At 38.1% G+C, this 15,080-nt stretch overlaps 1 long non-coding RNA gene across 1 annotated transcript in view; it reads right to left on the bottom strand.

Annotated features, from left to right (window-relative positions):
* Positions 1-2,212: 2,212 nt before the first annotated feature.
* Positions 2,213-15,080, bottom strand: part of LOC121075530 — a 33,581-nt gene continuing 20,713 nt past the window's right edge. Inside the window, exons 2-4 of the long non-coding RNA XR_005822999.1 lie at positions 7,939-8,002; positions 3,125-3,180; positions 2,213-2,458 (exon numbers count right to left, since the gene is read on the bottom strand). This is a non-coding gene — a long non-coding RNA (uncharacterized LOC121075530). The remainder of the gene's footprint in view (positions 2,459-3,124; positions 3,181-7,938; positions 8,003-15,080) is intronic.

Consider the following 15,080-nt stretch of genomic DNA (forward strand, 5'->3'; position numbering starts at 1 on the left):
TATACACGGAAGTTGCAGAATTTCTTTTAAAGCATTTTACATGACAGATGCTTTCCACTCTTATATTTCCAAAAGCTAGCTCAGCCCTTAATGCTCAGATTTCTGCTTTTGCTGATAACACACAGCCCAAATCTAAGCAGAACAATATCCCAATTCTTTATAACATTTCTGAAAATGAAAATTTAAAAAGAGACCCTCAGCAACAGCAGTTCAGCAGCTTAGGTATAATACTTATACTTGAAATATACTTAACATACAGAAGTTAGAGAATCTATTACCTATTAATGACAACCTCTCTCCATTACTCCAACTGTTGTATTTTTCTTCTATTAGTCCCCAAATGCTCAGTCAATATTTACTCATGCTGTCAATACAAAAGCTGCAGTGTATTCATTATAAAAGTTTTTTTTAGTTAACCAGAAAGGAAAATCCCCAGCTAGTGCAAAATAGACGCTGAACTACAGCTAAGCATCAGATTATAGAGTTTGGTATAATGTCAATAAAGTATTTTTGTGGTTTCTAATGGTTTCTCTTTGAACCAGCTTTTGTATTTTCACTTCCAGTATGTTATTCTGTATGGACATATAAACTTTATTAATAAATGCTTTAAATCTCTTTTTTACGTATTTTTCCCCTTAATTTTCTCCTGCTTATTGATGAAATAAAACTGAATATAAGATCAAAAGGCCACCAAAAATTAGTGTTCAGTAATATAACTGAAAACTAAATTTATGTTTGCCTCTCTTTATATTTGGTTCTGCCATCAATGTTATTACTACTTTTAAACTTTTTTTTTTTTTAAACTCTTATGATGATCTTCCATGAGATTCTTCTATATACACACATTGTGCTATCAGGAATCACTAAAACGTGCAGCTGTACAATTTGCTAGTTTACACTGGTTAGGCTGCATTTCCTCCCATCTTTGTCTCACATCAATAATCTACAGCAAAATCCTTCTGGAGACAGAAAACAGCATTGAGAGGAACAGAGTTAGCGTTTCTTTCTCAAGAACCAGCTGACAAGGTGTGATGCATGCAATATAATGATAGAAAGACATGATGTGAGACAAAGAGGATTTCAACACTTATTTCAGTATAAGACAACAAACATTGAAGCATTTGCTTGGTTACTTTAGAACAGCTTGGGAACAGTAGAAAGATAATTGTGCAAAGCTGATTTTCTAAACAAGCCTGCTTTGGAAATATTTTGAATAACCACTGTAGGAATGATTTTTACTGAGCTTAAGAAAATTTGCAATTCAGTGGCTTTTTCTTTCCCACGTATATGTATGCAATAGTTACATATACCCATTAGACTAAATACAGTTTTGTGGGAAATAATTTGGTATAATGACTTTATAAATGACTGAAGGATTTCATTACTGACCTGTATTGAACGAAATGCTGGAGAGGTTTGGAAAAAAAAAACTTCCCAGATTCCCACGTAATTGGCAGGCAGTATTGCACTTGCGTGATCTCTGATGAATGCCACCCCCTCAGAGCATGCCTACAACTGCTGTTGATTTAACTTCACTTACTGGAGGATATGAAAATTTGGGTACAAAGCAGGTATGGTTGAAATTAAACAGACAGTTCATGGCAATACCAATATAAATACAGGGGAATTTCACTGAGGTTGGTGTGGGTGCTTTGCACTTCTATCAGAGGTAGGAAGCAGGATTTGGTCCATGGTCACACAAATATCTGCCAGAAACAGGGGCTATCGCTGTTCCCTTTCTAAGGATCGTTCAGTCAGCATTAATACTGCCTAAATCGGGGGCCACCTGAAAGAACTTTGGCCAAGCATTATCATCCAGTTCTTGATAATCTTATTTGGAAGGCCATCAATCCAACACCCAAAGCCAGCATCCATTACACCTCGCCCTCCACCGCTGAGCTGGACGGGTCACGTAGGGCAGGCGCGGGAAGCTGGCTCCCCTCACACCCACCCCTACCTGTCTCCAGCCTCCTTCCCCACGGCACCAGGGCACGGGGGGCGGTGGGGGAGCCTCCCAGGGCAGCCACGGCAGCGAGCAGACCCTTGGGGTTCCCCGAGCGGAAAGTACCGAGGCGCCCGGCCTGCGGTACCCCGCCAGGTGGCGGTGCGGGGCGGCTCGCAGCGCTGGGCCGGGCCGGGCCTGGCCGAGCCGCCGCGGGCTGGAGTCGGGAGGCGGCTGAGGGGCCGCGTCCTGCGGCGGACCGGGGGGTTACTCACGGGGAGGCAGCCGCAGAGAAGGAGCCGTGAAGTGCCGGCGGCAGAAACTGCTGGCTCGTCGGTACTTTGTCGCCTCTCGAAACGGTTTTTTAAGCAAAATTCGTGCTTTGGTTTCTGTGCGGTTCTGCTGTTATTACGGGAAGCTCTGCTGTCATCTGCAAACAACGGCACTGAAGTCACAGCATTTGTTTCAGAGTTATCAGCTTTCAGAAGCTTTCCGATTTTATCACTGCAGTCTCAGCTGTGAACAACCAATTAATCTACATACAACGTTTTTACAACGAGAGCTGTAAAGGAGAGACTAACAAATTGGTTGCACCGCGTTATACAATTAGCTTTTACAAGTGTTCTGCTTTACGGTTAGAATTAGTAATCAGGTTATTTCTATTTTTGATTTCATTACTGCTGAAAATTAGCTTGGGATTACAGCTACACATGCAAACGTGAAAAATTACATTTTTAGTGGTACTAAACCTACATTTCTAAAGCAATTCAGGGGAACAAAAAGAAGCATGTCACATTTACTAGCTCTTCCCTAAAGGTGATTTTTTTTTTAAATATACATTTCTGTTTGAAGTATCTTTTATTATCTGTCATTTTATACAGATAGTGCCAAGAATCTCTTCCTCAGGGAGTTCTTTAACCGTGCAAGATACTCCTTCAGGGCATGTATCTCACTTCAGTCTTCTGAGCAGTCTTGAAGCTAGAATACCAGCAACGGCATTTCAAACCTTCTGAAAACAACTTAGGGACTGTAGCTGTGGGACTCTGGCAGCACTTTATGAGGAACATGCACAGCCATGGAGAGGTTTAAGAAGTGGATCTAGAGCACAGGAAGCTAAATGGAAAGACATATCAATTTCAACAGCCTTCATGATACGTGTGAATTATTATTAAACCCACATACCCAGAAACTGTAATCAGCTGCTCTCTGTTTATTTGATTTGCCGTGTTTTCAGCTGTCTGAAAAGAAAAAAAAAAGATACTACTTTATATACATGTGTATATAAAGTAGTATCTTATCATATATATATATATATATATCATATCATATATATATATATGGATGTTTTCTAAGAATTAACACTTTTCTACACAACTAGCAAAAATCAGTGATTTTGTACCAGGTAGTACTGTGCTAGTTACAAAGAATTCTGTACATTTAGAAAATAATGGGTAGATATTCCAAGTGCTGACTAGGAATTTGCAGGGCACTCATCCTAAGATTAATGAAAAGCACATATGAAAACTGTGCAAATCACCTGGAAAACATAACCTCAGAAGCAAGCAAATACCTGCAAAGGGATTTACTCTCCTTGCTTTTGCATAGGGAAACACATTGGTATTAAGGGCACGGTTAATCCTAAGGAAGGATAATAAAATCCACCTCTTCTTCTCTCAAATGTGAGAATTTTGAGGACTGTCAAAGCAATTTTTCATTCTCTGAATTTGTTTCTAACATATTATTAGAAGTCTGCAGAAACATTCAGTGCTGGATAAGTCTTCCCAGTGTATTCAAAGTAATATTGGATGCAATATAAAAAGTGGTTTGGCCTTTTAAGAAAACCATCAGTTCAAAGTATTTTCAGCATAATCCAGGACACTAAATCACTAGTTAAATAGAAACATTTACTGACAGCCTGAGTACAAATGTTTTATTGTGAAGAGCAATGAATATAATGACCAGAACTGTAGTCTCTTGGTCTGGCTAAACAAGGTGGTGGCGTTGGTGGGTATATAGGATTAAAATGTCATTGCCAGGGCTAAGCTGGCAAGCTAGAAGGAAAACAGGAAGAGTGCCCAACAGGCCTATTAAAGCATTAGAAGGACTTTAATAATTTCTGTCAGTAAATAGGTCTAACTGAGATAGCCTTATGCACTCCAAAGAAGGCAAAAAGTTCCTTTAAAGTCATTAAAGCTGTTTATAAAGTTAAATAAAATGGAAGACAAGCTGCTCCCAAACTGATAAGCCATCTCAGTGCTGGCTGAACAAACCAGCCCTAAAAGCAAAGGTTTCCATGGGGTACGTCCACACTGAAATAAATTGTGCAAATCCAAGCTTGCTTTAATCAAGTACCAAATCAGCTTTAATTTTACTCATTCTAGTCAGTGCAGCAGCACACACAACCTAGACATCCACAAACCTGCCTGTGTTTACAAAGTCCACACTAAACCTTGTGCTCCTGCAGCAACACAACTACCCAGGTTGGGACAGATGAGCTACCAAGCTATACAGTCTAAAACTGCACCCTCAGAGCAGATCCACATTGGAGTTATTTCCCTGTTATCCAAATTGCAAATATTTTCATTAGTTACTGTTTCAATCTAAAAAAAGAAAACTACCTCTGGTTTCAGTGCTTCTATTTCTCCTCTTCCATATTCTTTCCATGCTGCAAGCTTATGTTTTCATGTTCCTGTTCTTTTACAATAACGTTTTATTTAATACAAGGTCTCTTTTCAATATTTCTTACTGAACATCAAAGCTGAACTGGCAAAAAAATCCCATCACTTCCCAAGCCTTGCAGAATTGTTTCACTATTAATTACATGCAATGTAACAACTGGCTTACTGAATATTTGAAGATCTCTGTATCCCAGCATCATGGACAACAGGCTTCAGAAATGTGATGAAACCTTTTTGCAGCCAAAATTCTGGGGGTTACTATGCATGAAAATGCTGTTCAGTGATTTTGTCAGCCAGTTTCCACCTGCCCAATACTTAAAAAGAACTGTACTATACTACATAGATACCTCAGGAAAAAACAAAAACAACAACAACAACAAACCACAAATGAACATACAAAAAACAACAACAACAAAAAGAAACAAAAAAAACCCCACAGTTTATGTGTTCAGAGGCTGGGTTCCCAGATTGCAAAATCTTTTGTGAGAATTGTTTAAGAAATGCATTAGTCTTCTGAAGCAGTTAAATGCCTCTTGGTACTGTGATGCTCTGTATCTGATGCTAGCAGGCTCCTTCTCTGCAAAAAATGCTCAGAACAGGCTCACAGTAGCTTGCTCATTCTTTACTAGGCAGATAAGACACCAAGTGATATGCTAGCATTATAGTTATAGTCAAAGACTCACAGCAGAAACAAGATACTGTTCCAGTTCAGCTGAATTATGTAGTACTGTGTTCCAAATTCAATAACATAAAAGGTAAAATGCAGTGGTTTTTTTTTCTGCAAACAATCTACTTTTATTACATTTCTATTATTTCAGACATTAACTTTCTCTTTAGCTTTCAAAATGATCAGAGCAATACTATTTACATAATTAAAAGGAAGAATGAGTGGTTACCAGTGCACATAAAATCCCACTGTTTTTCTTTAACCAGCCCTTAACACTATCAGGGCTAGCATGAAATAGATAGCAAATGCTGTACTTGTACTAGTCAGAAAAGAATGGCAAGGACAGAGTTTGCAGAGAGGAAAGTAAACAAACTCAGGTGGAAAAAAAAGACTTGTGTACGCACATATCCTTTTGCAGTTATTCATAGAGTACCTTCTATGTATGCCACTATTACATCTTCAATATAGTATGTTCTTACATAAAACACACCTTACTACAGGATATTTGCACAACCTCTTCAATATTGCTAAACTAGGTTTCATTTTAGTGCCATTAATTGACGATGATGAGATATGCATTGCTATTAGATACTTCATTACTCAATTTTTCATGAACCAAAGTTGGGAAGTGGTGCAGAGGACAAGGCACATTTTATTTTATTCACAGGATTATTCATGCATGCTCTGTGATGAGGGAGTTGCCATGATCGGTTCACCGTTTTGTTGAAAAAAAGTAAATTAGTAAGCAAGAAAGTATGCACTGGCTTGTCAGCTTTCACATTAAGGCTGCCTCGGGGTAGCCTTCACTTGCATACTTTCCTCTGTGTCAGAATTTCTTTTTAATCCACATAGTTTGAGCACTGAAGCATAACCCATTTCTTCTTTAACTGATTCTAAGGTTAGAAGTATATTGTTAAAAGAAACTTTAATAGTCCTTTAAGTCTAGGGTTAAATTATATTTCAGTAAATGTTACTTAGGTAAATATGTTAAGCTAGGTACATCGTACTTCCAGGCTTTATTAAACAAGAGATCATAAACCAGGTCAGCCCCACTGAAAATGGGTGATGTTGAAAAGAGTGCAGGAAAAGCCATCACAAATGCTATTTTCTCTCCCAGCTCAAAACTTGCTTTCCAGCCTTTTATCAAACACAAAATGTTGCCAGATATTCATTTCTGTCTGAATAAAAGGGCGTTAATAGTTAAAAAAGAAACATACTGCAGAATGAAATGTTCTGAATTTTTCAGTGTTTTTTACAGATTATATAAATTCTAGAGTAGCAAAGAATATTATCTCAATTTCCAGATGGCAATCATCTTTGCTTAATGCAAGATATGTGCAACTTCTAAGTAGGAATTAAAATTAAGAGTCAACCCTTCAGGTTACCATTGAAACAATATGCACCAACCCTCTATATTAGATTATTTTAATTGAAAGGGACGTTTTAGAATTTTGACTCAGTTTGAATAGGTCTGATGTCTGCCTACACATACTTCCCAAGAGATATGGAAAGCCACCTAGTAAATATTAGAAGTATTTAGGTCAAATCCATTAATAATAAGATCCATTCTGAACCACAAGCATGCTCGTGCTTAGGGTTTGCAAGGATACATCTCCAAGCACTGACAGGCTATGTTTCAGTTCTGCAGACTGAATCTTAAGATCTGAAAGACAAGCATTTCATGGAGATTCTATAAAGAAACCAAAATGTGGAAGAAAACAAACACACTGAATGTGAAGGACTTGTTTCCACAACTTTTGACTGCAAAGATGCATGTCTGACACAGCATTCATTTGCAAAGCCAAAAGCTAGTCAAGGAACAGATGATGTATCTCTACTAACTCAAGATTACAACCAGATTTATTGCCTAAAATTAGTTGCTCTAACAAAAACATTGATATGATCGTTCCATGGACAAAGTGCTCTCACAATCACAGCTGACTTCCAGTTACCGTCTGAGGCAATTCTCTTCACCTGACCCTTCTGCTACCTGCCCTCCATGGACTCCTTCCCACTCCTTGCTTCCCTGCCCTGAGTACCTCCCCCTGCTCCCGCTATGTTACTCACATTCTCAATCAGCTACAGGTGGCCAGGGTAACTTTTACTTAGTCCTCTTTCAGCACTTTTCTTTGGACCTTTTTTCCAAGCTGGAAACTCGCACATGCTTTAGTCTAGACATGAATACACTGTCTGTTTTTGCTCCTCAGACAGCATCTTTTCACAGTAACTTCACACATTATAGCTGAAAGTGGAACCTCGATATTTACCATTGGGGGAACAGAGGAAAAAGCAGCACCATTTTGGCAGTGCCAGCTCTTGGCTTCCCTAGGTACCCAAATTCTGATTGCGAGTAGGGGCCACAGAGACAGCAGAATACACCATGGAGGAATACCACCATAGGGAAGATGACATCTTACTGCTGTAGAGCAGAGAAATTTCCTTAGCAGCCCCTAGTGAGGAACTGTTATAAATCCCTGATCGGCACCAGAAAATGAGGAGGCTAGAATGCTTTTTCTGAGTTACAGCTCTGTTGATAGCTGCTGTAACATGGTGAAAATCAGAAGCAAGCCTGGAGGTGGAAGGGTGCCTCAATGCCACCTTTACACCGTACCCACAGACGCTGGTGAAAGACAACTTCAGTTTATACCTACCCTTGTCCTGTGTCCTGTGCTTCCCACTGAAATACAACAGCTGAAAACCAAGGTCTTAGCACACCTGAAAGAAATGAAAAACAATTAGCAAAAATGCTCAGATTTTTTTTCCAACAGCCTGATTTCTAGGATTTCTCAGTAAGTATATTCTATCACAAACGTACCGTCTCTTAAAGGTTGTGAAATTCCTTCTTCAAGCCCCACTCTGTTCATCTCTCAGTACCCAGCTTGTGCCTCAAGCCCAGGCCACATTACTACTCACGGTTCATGAGCGCTAATACAGATTTTGGTTGAAAAGCCACACGTTAGCAAACCACAGTTATTTGCAAGCCTGGCCCAGGGCTAGTGTCAGACATCAACACATAAGCAACACAGATATTTTATTTAATTAAGTCATGCCATCTGGGCCAACAATGAAGCCACTCATGTACTTTGCCTTTGCTTTCAGCCTGTGTAGTGCTCTCATCCCCTCAAAATTGTTCTAAAAGCCAAATCTCCATGGAGTTTAAGGAACAGTTTCAGCTGCTACTTGCATTAGGCTGAATTTCTGCTGCAACATAATAAGGATTTTTCCTATTCTAATAAAGCGAGTGACCAGAGTGCCACAGATTTATGTTCCTTAGTATAGTCTGAATGCTGCATCCACCATGCAGGAAATTACTAATGAGCAACTAAAAGGACTGAGCTATATATAGGATGTGTGCATACTACCACGTAGCCACCAACTTTATTCTGCCAAAGATTATTTGCTATGAAAAACAAAGGTAGGACCAAACGGATAGGTATAAGACGGGGAGAGTTGCTATTCATGCTCTACAGGCTTTCTGCAGCATTACTGCTGCTGCTGCCTGCAGACCCTCCCAGCAAAGATTTGCCTTGCTACTGAACCAGGGGTTTTCTAACATGGAAACACACGCACAACCAACAAGAACCAAACCAAGTAATCTGTGACAAATACAAGTTTAGGTCTTTGGAGATGAGAAATGCTTAAATGCTTTAAGTCTTCTGACTCCAAAAGCTGTCTTAGGAAAGACGTGTGTCCAGCTGGCTGGATTCCCACCCCCTAGCAGCCCTGTCCTTTCTGGGGTGTGACTGTGCTGTGGGGACCTGTTAGCACACGGATTCAGGGCTCAGAGAAACACAGCTAAAAAATCCCATATAAACCCAGCTCCAGCTTTGTGCCACAGCCCTAACCTGGTCTCAAAACAAAACGCGCAGCCATGCACCCTTACCATGTGGTTAAATGACTCGACAGCAGAGCCCCATGAGCAGACCAAGCAGTTTAGTAAGATTCTAAAAAGCTGCAGATACCTACAGGGCTTGAGAAACCTGTAGGTGCAGGTACACACCCATAGTGCATGGACAGAAACTTACAGACTGTCCAAGTTATTCTTAATTGTTCTTAAGCTGGACTGCAGCATGTCTGCCTTGCTTATGGACAACTTAGCAGCTGTTCTCAGTGATGGGTGGTGTGGGTAATGCCAGACCCACCACACATATCCAGTGCTATGGCATGCAGTCACTGTGTAACTGACAAATGTTTGATCACTGTATTAAACAGCATAAGATAGTACTTAGGATATCTATAATATTCAGCTTTTAAATGTTTAGAGAGACTTCACCAAGTTTTTGTGAGGTAGGAATGTAGGGAACACAAGCCAAGATCAAAGTACAATTATGCCACCCTAATTGCTGAATTTCCTGTACATAACCCACATCTTTGCACTTCCTAGTTACAACTTACATCTGACTAAATTAAACAATGAATTCTAACACATACATTTTAGCACAAAAAAATCCAATCACCACGCTGTTAAAAACAACAACAACAACAAACATATATCCTGGGAAATAGCATCACAGAGCATTTTCAAGGGAAAGGATATTTTTAAATTCCTAAGTTTCTGTATTTAGCAATGCTGGGCAGAAAGTCAAACATTTTCTTTACTGCAGCAGATGCGAACTGCTGAAACTTCTCACGCTCTTGCTACCATCTTACATTAAGAGAGTAAAAGCAAGTACTCCTAAGCATTGCTAAAATACCTACACTGTAGACATGAACAACAAATGGACACTTCAGTCAAGGACTATTTAGTACCATCGCAATAAACAGTCAAGGTTCAAGGGCAGCTGCAAATGAATTTCTTCAGTATCAAGCATCTTCTGGGCTACCACAGACTCCCTATTATTCTATGATTATGGCACTTACTATGCACAGACAGTTTTAATGGATCCGAAAGAATTATAACAGAGGTCATTATGAAGTATTTCACTAATGTACTTGATGCTCTTTTCCTTGCTTCCGAAAATACAATCACACTGTTTTAACATAGCTGGTTTATGTAGTAATGAACTTAGGAATATCCAGCAGTAATGACGATACAGTGCAGAAGAGAAAAACATTCTGCGCAAATTAAAGTACTGGAATGTTCTTTAGCATGTCACTTGATAAACCAAACAGAAAGATCAACACTGTTCTTAGTAATTGGTTAAAAAAAAAAAAGGAATAGAAACACTTGTGACAAAGCATTCAAAAAACTTTCAAAATTAATACATTTCACGAACTGCTAATACTGCTCTAAATATTTCAGAAAATATTTAATATGAATGTTATTACAGACTGTAAAATTCATTTAGGTTTATTAAGAACTCAGAAACCAGCTACCAAATTTATCTACTCAAATTTAACCTGAAAGGATTAGACGAGTGAGTTTGATGTATAAATTAAGCAGCAGTTTTAGTAAATGAAAAATCACACTGCTAAGTAAGCACAAGCTTGGTGAAAAAATGAAGTCAGGAGTATTAGGAAATAGCATATTTGGGTAAATAGGAACTCTCCATATTTACACATGGCAGGACTGGGAATGAAACCAAAGCAGTCTCTCTCTTGCATATATCACAAAGAATTCATATATATAATACATAACACTCTTATTACAGAAGGCAGTTAGTAGATGTGTGAGGTGATTCACAGTTCTAGTCCCCAATTTGGAAAAACTATTTAAAAAAAATGAATACAAAGAACAAGTCTCACGATAATGAGACAGGAGACAGAGTTCTATTTTCCCAATTGTAAAATTAATTTTGAAGACCTTAAATGTAGTCAGTACCCTCAAGGCACTGACCGTCTGTGTTGCCTCCCAAATAGCTTACTGATGCAGGAAGGAGCCCTTTTTTCTTCTGCTTGAGTCATGGCCTCAGAAGCTGCTCAGCTGGAAGATTCTCAGTTATAGACACAGAAGATAAAGCAGACAAAGAGCAATGGCCAGAAACCAGAAGGAAATCTTCAGCAACAGCCTAGGAAAACATCTTGAGAAAGGACAACTGGATAGAGAACAGATAGGGAACGAGCCATTATGCTAGCAACACAGGAGTCAGACAGTGAAGTGTCATTATTGACACTGAGAGACATTAGTGAAAAAATCCTGCTAAGATATGACTGAAGACTGAGCCATCATACGTCTTTGGCAGAGCTTATAAAATCATGCTTTATAAAGTACAGCTACGTTATAAGGTATACGATCATTAATTTTTGAGGCATAGGGTGCAAAGATAGAATTTTATTCAACTTATAAATGAATTGACAAGGACTAGGAACTACTGACATCAGAATGACAATGTATTCAAAGCATTCAAACTCTGACGAGCTACATTAGCCATCCAAAATAGACTATGCATAAGCATGTAGGAATTGAAGACAAAGATCAGAGTACAAAGTTATTGCATGCTGAGCTGAAAAACAGACTGGAAGCGGGCATAAAGATGAGGTCACCTCACAAGAATATCATAATTGTTCCTTTGTCCCAGTACAGTAAAAGGGCATAAGCATATTCTGAAGCCCACACCATTTGAATTAAAAGTATGTTCTTAAGTTTAGTGTGATTTCAAGATGTACTTTAAGTGTTTTACTGATTGGGATTAATCCATTTTACAGTGTAAAAGCAATAGCTTTAACAATGACAAAGGATCTATCTTTCTGTTGGTCTTCGACTTCTTTGGCACCTGTAACTGCTTGCTTTGGACTACATTATGATACTTACACACATTTTGAGCTTTCTTAGGTTTTATCCATTTCAGTGGGAAGACACACAAAAGCTAAAGCTTTACAATTCAATCCAGGTCACAATTAACAAGATACCAACCAAAGATGAAAAAGAATAATTTTCTCACTGCTTATATCTTGGTAAGGAGTCCTCAATTCTGTGGCCCTTGTTGAAACAGTTGGTGCCAAAATGTGGAGTTCCTAGAGCTAATGTTGTATGGGCAATTTCTAGCTCTTACCTTTCTGAAACAGACAAAGAATGAAAAGGGAGGGAACTCTGCAAAGGAAAAGTTACTGCATTTTTTGTTTATGTCTTTTATGAAAAAAATATATATATATACACACATAAATTTATATACACAAAATTGTAACATTAAAGTTAAGCTGAAAACTCAACATCAGTTCTTCACCCTCTAGATCCAATATTAAAATGTCACTTGAAAAAATTTCAAGAACACAATAACTGACTCATAGCAATTACAGATCAACTTATTTTTTCTTTTTGGCCTATAAATTCTCCACTGCTTAAAATATGCTGAGAGTTTCTCTCTTAGCCAAGCTTTTAGGAAGAAGATAAAATGACTCTGTAAACCTAAACTTGTTGTCCATGTTTTTGTTAATTGTGATCTAGTATCAGCTGTTGGTCAAATTTTTAATTTAATTGCTCTTAAATTTCAGAAAGTTATCTGAAGTCACTGCGGATATGCTCCTGCATTTGCTTGCTCACATACAGAGCCATACAAATATACATACTTGTTTGTATATTTAGATGGTATATCCAAACTATGTACATCTGTATGCATGCATACACATAGATATTTTAGATATTTACAAACACTGTGCCTCCTCACTCCCTTGAGAGCATGCTAAAACCCTTACTAACATAAACTGATCAAGATTTCAGCCCAATGATTTTTAGGCTGGGGCTTCCAAACAGGTGTTAGGATTTGTAGATATGTCCCATACTGTCATATGGTTCAAACCCAGAATACAGGGTCAAAATATGCCAAAGGTTAAGAATCATTGTTTAATGCTATTTATTTCCAGCAAAATTATGTCAGACTGTCTTTAAAATAGGCTTTTCCTAAATTTTCCTCCTGCTGTTTCACCTGATTGGATTAATCTATTTTCCACTCAATGGTATGAAATAGCTGTGTGACAAAGTGAAAAAGAAATCCCAAACAGAATATAAAATTAAATATAAATTATTTGAAAGTATGTTACAGCAAAGGATAAAAACACATAATTCTATCATCGAAAAGAGTTGACTGTCAAAAATCCAACACACAAAGTACATATGAAATATACAATCTGGTTTTTTTCATGTTTGAAAAATTACATTAATCCTTTTAGTGAATTTTTTTAACGTGTGGAGTACATTAGTCTGGATTAACGGATGGTGTTTATCATACTTTGTATTGTGGTTTCAGGAAATAGTCTGGCAATGGTAGGTTTCTACAAATGGATTTAAAATTAATCAACATCTATTTATGAGAAAGTTTAAACCATTATTAATACACTGTAAATACAGATCTCCTTAGAGCTGACCCCAAGTGTCTACCATCTGCTGAACTGTTGTAATCACATTTTTAAAGAGCATGGTCATACATAATGATTCTTCTCAGGAAAGAGCATCCTTAAGTACATCAGCAACATTTTAAATTCCACTTGTGTAATGCAATAATTTCCTACTGCCCTTTGCTAAGGAAAAAAGCATATGGCGGTGACTAAAAGCCAATCAAGCAATCCTTCATTTCTTTTCAGTGCTGCATGAGTGATGAAGGGTTTTTTATTTATTTTTAGAAAAAGCAACTAAAAAACTATAGCTGTCAGATTTTTTTTTTTCATGAAAAGTAAGTACTAACGCTGGCTTAGCTAAAGCATTTTTGACGTTAATATAGGTATACATAACATTAAGTCCAAATACTAATGGTGTGGTAAATTCAGCTATATTACACACATGAATTAAGTCACAGTTTTAGCAAAGCCAGCTGAATCAAATATAAGCGCAGCAAACAACTTAATTTGAAGTACTCCATAAAATCCTTTCTAATCCTGACAACATTGTTCCAAATTAATGAACAAGGTACGAAGCATCAGTTTACAACTCATCTATTGGAAACAGGGACAACTCATCCTGTACTCACATTATTTACACATCAAGGACAAGCAATGCTATTCATTTAAGACATTTAACATCTTTTTATGGGACAAGTGGGAGAGAGAGGGGAGGGGAATGCACCCCCAGATCAGCCTTCTGTTTCCATGACACTTGTCAGCACACAAACCAGCTACAGGGCACACTGCAATATGTTTTTAAACAATACTGCCACATAGCACCTACTGGCCACACCAACCTTCCTGTCTCCAAAGGAGAAGCTATTTGGGGGCTTCTGCAGGAAAGCAAGTGAAAGAGGTGCTGTTATACTTAAAACCATCTTAGTTCGATGCTCTTCTTGCAAATCCTTCCCAACATCAAATCCCTCTCTAAGCAGTTGAAGCAAGGAAACCCTACTTGTATGTAGACAAATGAAAGACACGTCATTCAGATTTCTAAAACTTAATACATATTTTTCCACTTACTATGCATTCTTTCAGCTAACTGATAGTCAAGATCAGGCTTTATTCCTGAACAACGTAAATCACTGACAACTATACCTACTCACTGTTTAACAAGAGCCAACAGCAAGGAAGTTTTCTTTTAATTTCCTATTTTGGTAGTGTTTTCTATAATAGGCTTATGGCGCATAGCCAAGACTCTCACGCACTACGTTAACACAATTAAATAATTTTAATCAGCAGTTTTCCTGTGAAATGAGCAGCAAACGCAACCAGAATATATACTGTCATGTTATTGAAAGGGTTCATCTCCTATTTCCCAGTGCAACTGCATAATTCATTCATAGATATTTGTTTTTGTGGAACAGATTGTCAGCAAATGTGAACTTCATTGGCTAAATGATATTTCAGTGATTCATCCCAGATGATATGTTGTTTGTCTGGTGGGAGGGGAGAGAACTGTAACTAACTCTGAAGGAGAATGTTAAAAAATCTGTAGTACTGGGCCGTCATTTTGGAAGTATATTTACAAGACACAAAC

Source organism: Cygnus olor, chromosome 10 (genome assembly GCF_009769625.2).
Source record: "Cygnus olor isolate bCygOlo1 chromosome 10, bCygOlo1.pri.v2, whole genome shotgun sequence".
Classification (NCBI taxonomy): domain Eukaryota; kingdom Metazoa; phylum Chordata; class Aves; order Anseriformes; family Anatidae; genus Cygnus; species Cygnus olor.